A 9,847-nucleotide genomic window follows, 5' to 3' on the forward strand; every position below is an offset into this window, starting at 1 on the left:
TCACATCTCTGCGTGATCTAACCTAAAACTTTTAAAAACTCTACACTACTGATCTACTGTTACGTCCATATTACGATAACAAAAGCATACATTGTTAGTGTGGCATCTTTGAAAGTGAGCGGAAACTTAGATTTCGTCAATCTCCTTTCCCTGCATTGAGTATAAAATATGAAGTATTCAGATATAATCAGTTCATAATTTAGTCGCTTCATATCTTTTGTGGATATTAAGCATCATACGAAGTGGTTAAATTACTGATTTGCCAGTATATATCATCGTATAGGTGAATATCGTTGAATACATATACTGTATATGCCATGATTATAAATACCACTGCCTGTGTAGAATTTTCATAAACATCCTAAATGAAACGCCTTTGTTCCCCAAAAGAAGTAGGTGGAACTCTTTACATCAGCAAACTTTTGGAAATAGAGAGTGAGTCAGTCATTCTTTTCGGAGCCCAGGCTATCATGAGATAGTGCCATCTCGTGGCTCTAAACTCCAACACTCGTATTATTGTCTATGAGAGCATGATTTCTATGGTGGATTTTTTGTGATGTGCAGATAAAATCCCAAGGTCTTGAGAAAAACCATACTTGACTGTATCATATATCGATTAACTTGGGAATAGAGTGAAAGGCTTATAAAAGTTCCTTTAGTTAGTGATTAGAATAGAATTTATAATGACATTCAAGAGCCCATGTAGGCAGAAGTGGTGTTTGCGCTCTATGCAGCTTGACTGCAAAAAAAGACTTGGATTCAAATGTAGTCATTTCCTAAGCCTTTTCTCGACGTTCCCGATTTGTCGATCTCTGGCTTGATTTTTTCTTCCATAAACTCAAGAAAATCGGCCGTCGAACCCACACTATTTTCAGACATTAAAATATTATGTTAGGGTTAGGGACCACGAGATGGCGGCACTCGTTAGCCGTCTTCACTGCGTACCGATTAATTAGTGATAGCCTTGAGCCAGCTATCTCTGATTGGCTACCAGTGGAGGTTGAACTGCCCACTGAGTCTCCAAAAGTTACGGCCTCGCCTACTTCCTATATTGGAACAAAAAGTCGTTTGCTGATTGTTTACTTTAGCTGATCACGCTGATACTGAAGTAGTTGTTTAAAATAAATGCCATTACATAAGCATATCAGAGTTGTCCAGAATGTGAAAATTATGCCCAGTGTTCATTTTTTTTTGATAACAACTTTTAGTCTAATCCAAAAGGTCATTCTATAACATAACATCCCCAATACACTTCACAAATGTTAATGATTATCTTCAATAAATAATGTTTTTAAATTGCTGCTACTATTCGCAAACATCATCTGATACAAAGAGTGTGTGTATTATGATATGCTATTTCATATTACAGGCTAATCATGTGAGAGAGCTGTACCAAGGCCTAAGCATTTGCAATAATATTTTTGCTTATGGGTAGTATCTACAATCTAAATCAAGAGTTTCAGATATCCATGGCTGTGAAAGTGTTGCTAGATCAATATGTACCAAACTAAACTAATTGCCTTAATTCCTGTTGAAGAGTAGGAGAAATGCACAGTCTGTTTTCATCAATTGTCTATACTTTATATGGGATGCTTACTTACTTAATTGGATTTCATTAAATATTTGATCTTGAAAGCCATAATTGCTCCTTAATACCAGAATAAATTGTTGAGTAATAACAGAAGCCTATATTAACTTCTCAACAGAAATCGGTTAATTCTTCATTTTCAGTATTTTACATAGTTATTTAATGGGTATCATTGCTCCTTAATATATGAGCATCTTACATAGTTTACCACGGAAAGAAGGTGCTCAATTATATATAGAATTTTACATATTTTAATTGTATTTTATATATTTTAATATGATGATATATTTATTGATATTGCATACATACAATATGTGTGTGGATTGCAGAAGTAGGAGCAAATTTTTATTTCAGTTTTTTTTTTTTTCATTTCAGCAAATTCATTGATGATATCATGATATCATCATCATCATCATCATCAAATTCCTGCCATGTACCCTCAACGGGTGTACAGGATATGATAGTACTACATGAAAAAAATTACATCATTATTAATTTCCTATCTAAAATTTTCCTCCAAATCAGTCTGTTACTTGTCAAGACTCCAAAATTATCAGATCTTATATTTCTATCGTCTAAAGCACTTTGTATCGTATCAATCCACCTATATCTTGGCCTTCCTCTGGGTCGTTTTGCTGCCACCCTGGCAGAGAACACTTGTTTTGCTAATCTTTCCTCGCCCATTCTATTTAAGTGACCATACCACCTGAGATTAGCTCTGCTAACGCATTCCTGGATGCTGACAATGTCAAGTTCTTTCCTAATATCCTCGTTTTTAATATGATATTGCCATTGTTGTCATCTGTTCACGCCTATAATCTTTCTCAGGACTCTCATATCTGTGGTCTCTAGTCTTTGGTCAAGTGTTTTACTTCTGACCCAGCTCTCAGATCCATAAGTTAAAACTGGTTTGAACACTGTCTTGTATACAGCTAATTTAGTGTTCCGACTAATTTCGCTCTTATTCCATATGAATTTATTCAATTGACTTCCCACCATACCAGCTTTGCTGATTCTGTTGTCTATTTCTATATTTAATTTACCATCTTCAGTAAAAATCGTGCCTAAATAGCTGAAATGTTTTACTTGTTCCACAGGTTCTCCATTCACAACACAGTTGACATTTTCAATGATTCTGCCTATTTTCATTGTCTTTGTCTTTTTATTGCTGACCTTCATACCATATCTATTACAACAGCTATTCAATTTAGTCAGAGAATCTTGCAGACTTGTAGCAGATTTATTTAGAAGTATAACATCATCTGCATAAAGCAAAGAGCTGACATTAACATCTCCAATTTTGATATCATGTTTAATACCACTTTCCTTCATAATGTGATCGATATAGATAATGAATAACAGAGGGGATAATGTACATCCTTGTCTCACACCAGATTTAACATTAAACCATCTTCCTGTACTTCCTTCAATTCTGACTGCTGACTTACAACTCAAATAAAGACTAAGTATTGCTTGGTATAATGCCCCATTCACACCATATAACTGCAGCATATTGAATAGCTTCTCTCTTGGCACCTTGTCATATGCCTTTTCCAGATCGACAAAACTTAAATACGGATCTTTGTTATATTCCCATGCTTTCTCGACTATTTGTCGTAAAGTGAAGATCTGATCCTGACAGCCTCTATTTGGCCTGAATCCAGCTTGTTCTTCACCAAGCTTTTCTTCCACAATTCTTCTCAACCGTTTCTCAAGTATACTTGCATAGATCTTGCCAGGAACACTCAGTAGAGAAATATCTCTGTAATTCTCACATTCAGTTTTATTTCCCTTTTTATATATGGGTACTATGAGAGCTCTACTCCAATCATCGGGAATTCGTCCCTCTGTCCAGGCTTTCTGAACTATGCAGTGCAGCCACTGTAAGACTCTTATACCACCATACTTCAGCATTTCAGGTCGAATATCATCTACTCCTTCTGCCTTTCCACATTTCAAGCCTTTGATGGCTTTTTCTACTTCAAGTATGGATATGTATTCCTGACTGCATGCCTGGTCAGTGTTTTTTACCACTGTGCTGTCATCACTGCTTGTTTCATTTAGCAGTTTTTCAAAGTAATTACTCCATACTTCAAGGATATCTTTTTCTCCCGTTTTCATGTCACCTTTATCATCTCTAATTCCTTTTACAGCACTCTTTCCTCCATTCTTAAGTTTCTTCAACAACCTCCAGAATATTTTGCCACCTTCTTGATATTTATTTTCTATATTCTTGCCAAAGTCCTCCCATGACTTTTGTTTAGCTAGTTTTACACAGTGTTTAGCATTCTTGCATTTTTCTCTATATTCTCTAACAACAAAAGCTGACTTATTTGCCAGGAACTTTTGGTATGCTTTCTTCTTTTCCTTCACTGCCTCTTTAACTTCCTGTGTCCACCAGGGAGTTCTGATTTTTTTATCCTTACAAACAACCTCACCACAGGCCTCTCTGGCAGAATCAATCAATGTTTTCTTCAGAGTTTGCCACTGAATCTCCAAGGTTTGGTTGCTGTTCTCAAACTCTTTCATTTTTTCTTCAATAATCTTTGTGTATTTTAGTCTACAGTTCACATCTGAGAGCTGCTCAACTTTTATTCGCTTTAAAACTTTCTTACATGTTATTCTTTTCAATATGAAATTCAATTTTATCCTGCTCAAGACTAAATAGTGATCACTTCCAATTTCAAATCCTCTGTACACTCTGGTGTCCTGCACCAGGGAGAAAACATCACTATCAACAATAACATAGTCAATGAGACTTTTCTTATTCCTAGCCTCTTCTCTCCATGTGAATTTGTGCACATTTTTATGTTGGAACATGGTGTTAGTAATGACCAGTCCATGTCCTGAGCAGAAATTCAACAGATATTTGCCATTATTATTAGCTTTGCTCTTTTCTCCAAATTTTCCCAAAATATTTTTGTATGTCTGACAATCATTTCCTACTCTGCTATTTAGATCCCCAACAAGGACCAACTTTTCATTTTTCATTGTGTCAGTTGCTTTTTCTAAAGCCTCAAAAAATTCCTCCACTTCTACCTTAGTAGAACCTTCTGTGGGACCATAGGCACAAATAAGTCTCATTGTCCAGTTCCCCATTCTCATATTTGCCCACATTACTCTACTTGAGACTGCCTGCCATTCAAGAAGATTAGCCTCGTATTTTGTGTTGAATACTATGGCTACTCCTTCTTTTCCTTCATTGTCATTGCCTGAATATAACATTTTGTATTTATTGCTCAGAAAGAGCTCCCCAGTTTTGGTCTTTTTTGTTTCAGTCACCCCTATTATGTCGATCTGGTACTTATCTAATTCCTCAGCTAGCTCCATTTCTTTGCCATTCAGGCTTCTTACGTTGATAGTACCGATCTTTAACTCTGGTGATGTTGAGTTGGGGTTTATTTTCAGATTTGTTCCAGTAGCTGACTTTTCGCTGTTCGCCCTGGTTCCCTGGCGAAAACAACGGGGGCCTTGTTTAACCGGGCGACGCCCCAGCCGGCATGAAATTTTGTCATGTTGTACCATCATTCTATATTTTGGTTTAACCAATAAGAATACAATTTGGTCGGCTAAATCCCAAATTGCCAGCCCATCCTCGTCCGTTCAGTATCCAAGTAGATACCCAACAGGGTGCACCATGAGAAGGTGAGGATTGGACATTAGGTCAGAAGCCCTAGTTCAAGTCTAGTCACCGACTGGAGGACCTTTTTCTAAGCCTTTCTTCAGCCGATTCCCAAATTAATCGATCTCTGGCATGGGCAAGCTGGTTTTCCTCCTGGAAACTCAGGTTTTTTTCTCTCGTAAACTCAAGAAAATTGACCGTAGTACCCGCATTGTTTCAGACAGTAACATATCTTGTTAGGGTTAGGTACCAAGAGATGGCAGCACTTGTTTGCCAGTCTTTTCATCTGTGGCTGCTATAATTAGTGATAGACATGGGCCTGTTATCTCTGATTGGCTACCTTTGGAGATTGAACTGTCCACTCAGTCTCCAAAAGCTAGATAAGGTATAAAAGCCTCGCCTACTCCCTAAAAGGGAATAAAAGGCGTTAGCTGATTTATATTTTATTATGCAATTTCATGTTCCACTGAAATTATGGAATAATTGACTAATCGTTTTGCGATGGTTGATGGATCTTAGTAGGTTAAAGCGCCTTTCCGTGATGAATCCTTTTACTTTTTGGCGGTATCACGCAATAATAATAATAATAATAATAATAATAATAATAATAATAATAATAATAATAATAATAATAATAATTTTACAGTGTGGCTTAATTTATCTAAACGTTAGAGCATAAACACTCCCACCTCGTGATGATCAGAGTTTGACCGTGAATTTTGAATTTTACGGCTCTGGTTACATCTATGCAAGAGAAAATTTTTAATACTCGTATGTTTATTTTTAATTTTAGAAATATGCCATGTGCACTTTTCTGCTGTCTGGAGTACAAAAGTCTTTACATTACTGCAAAAATTGTAAATGCTGGAGCAAGTTTATTCGCAAATTTCTTTTAGTAATTACTTGCATTTTATGATGCACAATGCATAGCCAGAGATGGGGAATTGAAGTACATATGCAGTTCTGAATTACCTAGATAATATGAAATATCCTGTTCTCCAACTAATTCATAACAAACTAAAGAATTGTAGAGAGCCAATGGGTGCAAATATCTTATCTTTAAACTTTATAGGTCACGTAGTTTGTAACTGGTATGTAATCGAGGAAAAATGTTAATGTTCTCATATAATTTTTAAATATATAAAGTAGAGTACAATATTGGTTCGACATATCAGGAACCCTGTGTGTGATATATGCATTCTTATTCCTTCAGACAGAGGTGGAATACCTGAAATAACGAGTTCTTATTATCTAGTAGGTTGTCTTTTTCCTCTCGAGTACAACCAAAATTATGCTTAATAAATGGGGGGTGGAGGAGGAATTACAAACATCCATGTACTGAGGGAGATACAAATCAAATCAGAAGTCTGTTGACTGCAATGCAAATTCTATTCGCCAGCTAATGAAGCTTATGAATAATAAACTAAATTATAAGTAAGGACATGAGGACACTCTAGATTTAAAAATGTCGTGCACCTCTTTCCCCAGAATAGGACGTATAGAACCAACCAACTTAATCTCCTTATTTTTACGAGATCAGCATCAAGTTCTGGGGTCGTTTTTTACTTCCAGAGTTTCCGTATTAAAAAATCGAATTTTTTCAGATTTTTAATCTTGTAAGAAAAATCATAGTTGTTTGCGTCGAAGATTGAATAGCTCGGGAACCGTCTGAACCAAAAAAAAAAAAAAAAAAAAAAATGCTTAGAACAAATTCCTCTAGTCACCGATTAAATTCCGATCTGCATGATCTTAGTTCTTACAATTTATAATGTTAGGTATTATCACGTTATCACAACTTTACGCAGACCTAATGTTATCATATAATATATCATATCTTAAAAATTAGCAGTGGAACAAAAACATAGCTTGAGTGATAAAAACAGTCTTCCAATTCGTTCACATGTTTAGTTAGGGAACCTCATATATTTCAGAAAAAAATTAACTAAGAGCTTCTTATAATGGTTTAACTATCTCTACTGGAATTTCTGACTGTAAATACTTTTAGACGCACACAAATCAAAGACATATTATCTATACTCCAAATGATGGTGAAGAATTCTGAATAGTACAGTGTCCTACATGATTTTACCAAGTGGAAAGAATATCCTCCTATAGCTGAGACGGATCTGGATGAAAGGACAGAGTTGTGAAAGATATTGCAAGAGTTTAATGCTAACGCATCAGTGACTTTGGATGAGATATCAGTGCATATGTATGTTAAAGGAATATACCAGAGAATTATGCCTCTAATCTAGTCGTTTAATTTGTGTTTTAATACGAATACGAATCCTAATGAGTGAAAGGAGGACAAGATAATTCTATTATACAAGGGCGAAGCAAAAGCTGATGCAGCCATTTATAGATCCATCTGTATTTCTTGGGTAGTCATAGCAGATTAGAGTGACTGGCAAGAAATCTCATGCATAGGTGGACAACAATTTGATCTTTTATAGAGGACAGCATGGCTTTGTTAAAAAGAGGTCTTGTTTCACCCACCTACTTATTTTACAAAGCAGTGACCATGGATTTATATAAGGAGTGGATAACAATAATTATTTTAGATTATGGCAACGCATTTGATAAAATTCCACACTGGAGTTTATTATATAAACTGAAAATATGCACAATAGGCTGGAGGCATGGATTGGAGTGTAGTTATTTTGATAGGTATTAAAGAATAATGTATGGAAAAGCTGAAACTAAGAGAATGTATGACTAATCGGGTACTCAGACTTCTGTCCATAGAAAACTCTTATTTATTTTGAATATTAATGACATTGAGGATGGCCTGGAGGAAACATTCAGTAATACGCGGATGATACAAAGTTGGATCAGGTGAAAAGGAGAATTTCTGATACAGAAACCTTTGCATGCTAACTTGATCAGATTAATTCTATGGAAAAATGTTGATGAGTGTCATTTTAATGCTTCTAGGTACAAGGTTATGTGCATTTTTGACTTAAGCCATTGTAGGACAAGCATTACGAGTATATTGATTGGAGTTTTCTGCAAGTGGTCGAACAAGCTTAAGATTTAAGAGTAATAGTGCGCAATGAATGGGAAAAGTCATTGTCCATTCATTGTGCACTATAACATTGCCAAAGTGGTTAAGACATCTCATCGGATTGAACACTAACTTTTAGGAATGAGGATGTTATTCTCCAACTTGACAGGGTTTTGATAAGACTGAATCTGAACTGCTGCAGTCAGACATGGTCCCTTGATTTTATGGAGATATGGAAAAGGTCTACCACCGGCTAACCAAAATTGTTTAGACTGTCTTTTTTCATTGCATATGAAGAAAGACAGACTAAACTAATCTTAAAAGTCCATGGAAGCTGAGTAAGGATGTGGTCAGGAGCAATGTGAGGTCCAAGTTCGTTACATGGCATGCGGTGAGTATACGAAATGAGTTGCCAGTGGACGTTGTGAGCGTTGTCTTCGGGGAATGCTTTCAAGGAGTATATGCTATGCATATCATATTTCCCTTTACACCATCCAGGGATCCTCACTTTGAGTCCGTGAATCCCTTGGAGGTGTTTATATATAATATTGTTATTATTATTATTTCCCTAATAGTTCTTTCTTTTTTATGCTGAGGCACAGTGGAGACTCACAGCGGCTACTTCGAATATGAAAAACAGAGTTTGCTTGTTTAATGTTACAGCTTTCTGTTGAGCAAATTTTGTACTGTGACAAATGTATTTTAAAAGTTTATGCCATTAATTTCTTTTTAATTAGTGCGCACGTAGAACTATTAGAACGGTCCAAAACTTTCTTTCGGATTTCCTATGCTAGTCATTAAAAAAAGGACAGGTGAGAAATGGTAGCACAGTTGAGACAGTTAAAATTTGCATTTTCTGTATTTGTCAGCCATGATGACTTGCTTTCTTTGCATAAGCTGTTGATCCTAACTTCGTTGGAAATGCGAACAGGAAGGTAAGTATTTTAACCTCTTATTTATTACAAAAGTGATTTTTTGTTCTCTAATTATTATTATTAGAGCGAAGATACTTAAAAAAAAAAACATGCAGCTGAAAGATAAACTGAAGATATTCGTTCACTGTAATTTACACAAACAAACTGTTATCCAGTACGAAGTCGCGTTTCAGAGAAGTTAAACATTTTAGAAAAACTGAATTTTGTTGATTATTAGGACATCGTTTTTTAAGTAATGATTTTTTAAATTTCTGAATAGGAATAGTACTCAGTTATTGATTTATGAAGAGATTGTTTCCGCCGAAAATTTTGACCACATATTAGCTAATATTTAATTTATCTAAATATGAGGGATTATTATGGCTAGTGTTTCCAAGAAAGTTATTAGTGAATGACTCAGCAATCACGAAACCTTCTTTGTTTTCTTACTCAAACATCTATCGTAACAAAAATGCACGAAATAAGAGAGTGAATTTCGGAGAATAAAAGGTCAGAAAAGTTGTCAAGCGATCCAAAGAAAATCTGTTGCAATGTGTGTGTGTGTGGGGGGGGGGGAAATAAGCAAAAATTGTAGTTACACACCCCCGACTCAATGTTATATATTTAATTCAAAATGATAGCGTAGCTGTCATTAAATTTATGCCAAGAAGTGACTTGTTATTCAAATGTAAACATATCTTCCCAATGGAAGATGAAAA

Source organism: Typopeltis vanoorti, chromosome 22, assembly GCF_054136105.1.
Source record: "Typopeltis vanoorti isolate ZY-2024b chromosome 22, IOZ_Tvanoo_1.0, whole genome shotgun sequence".
NCBI lineage: Eukaryota > Metazoa > Arthropoda > Arachnida > Uropygi > Thelyphonidae > Typopeltis > Typopeltis vanoorti.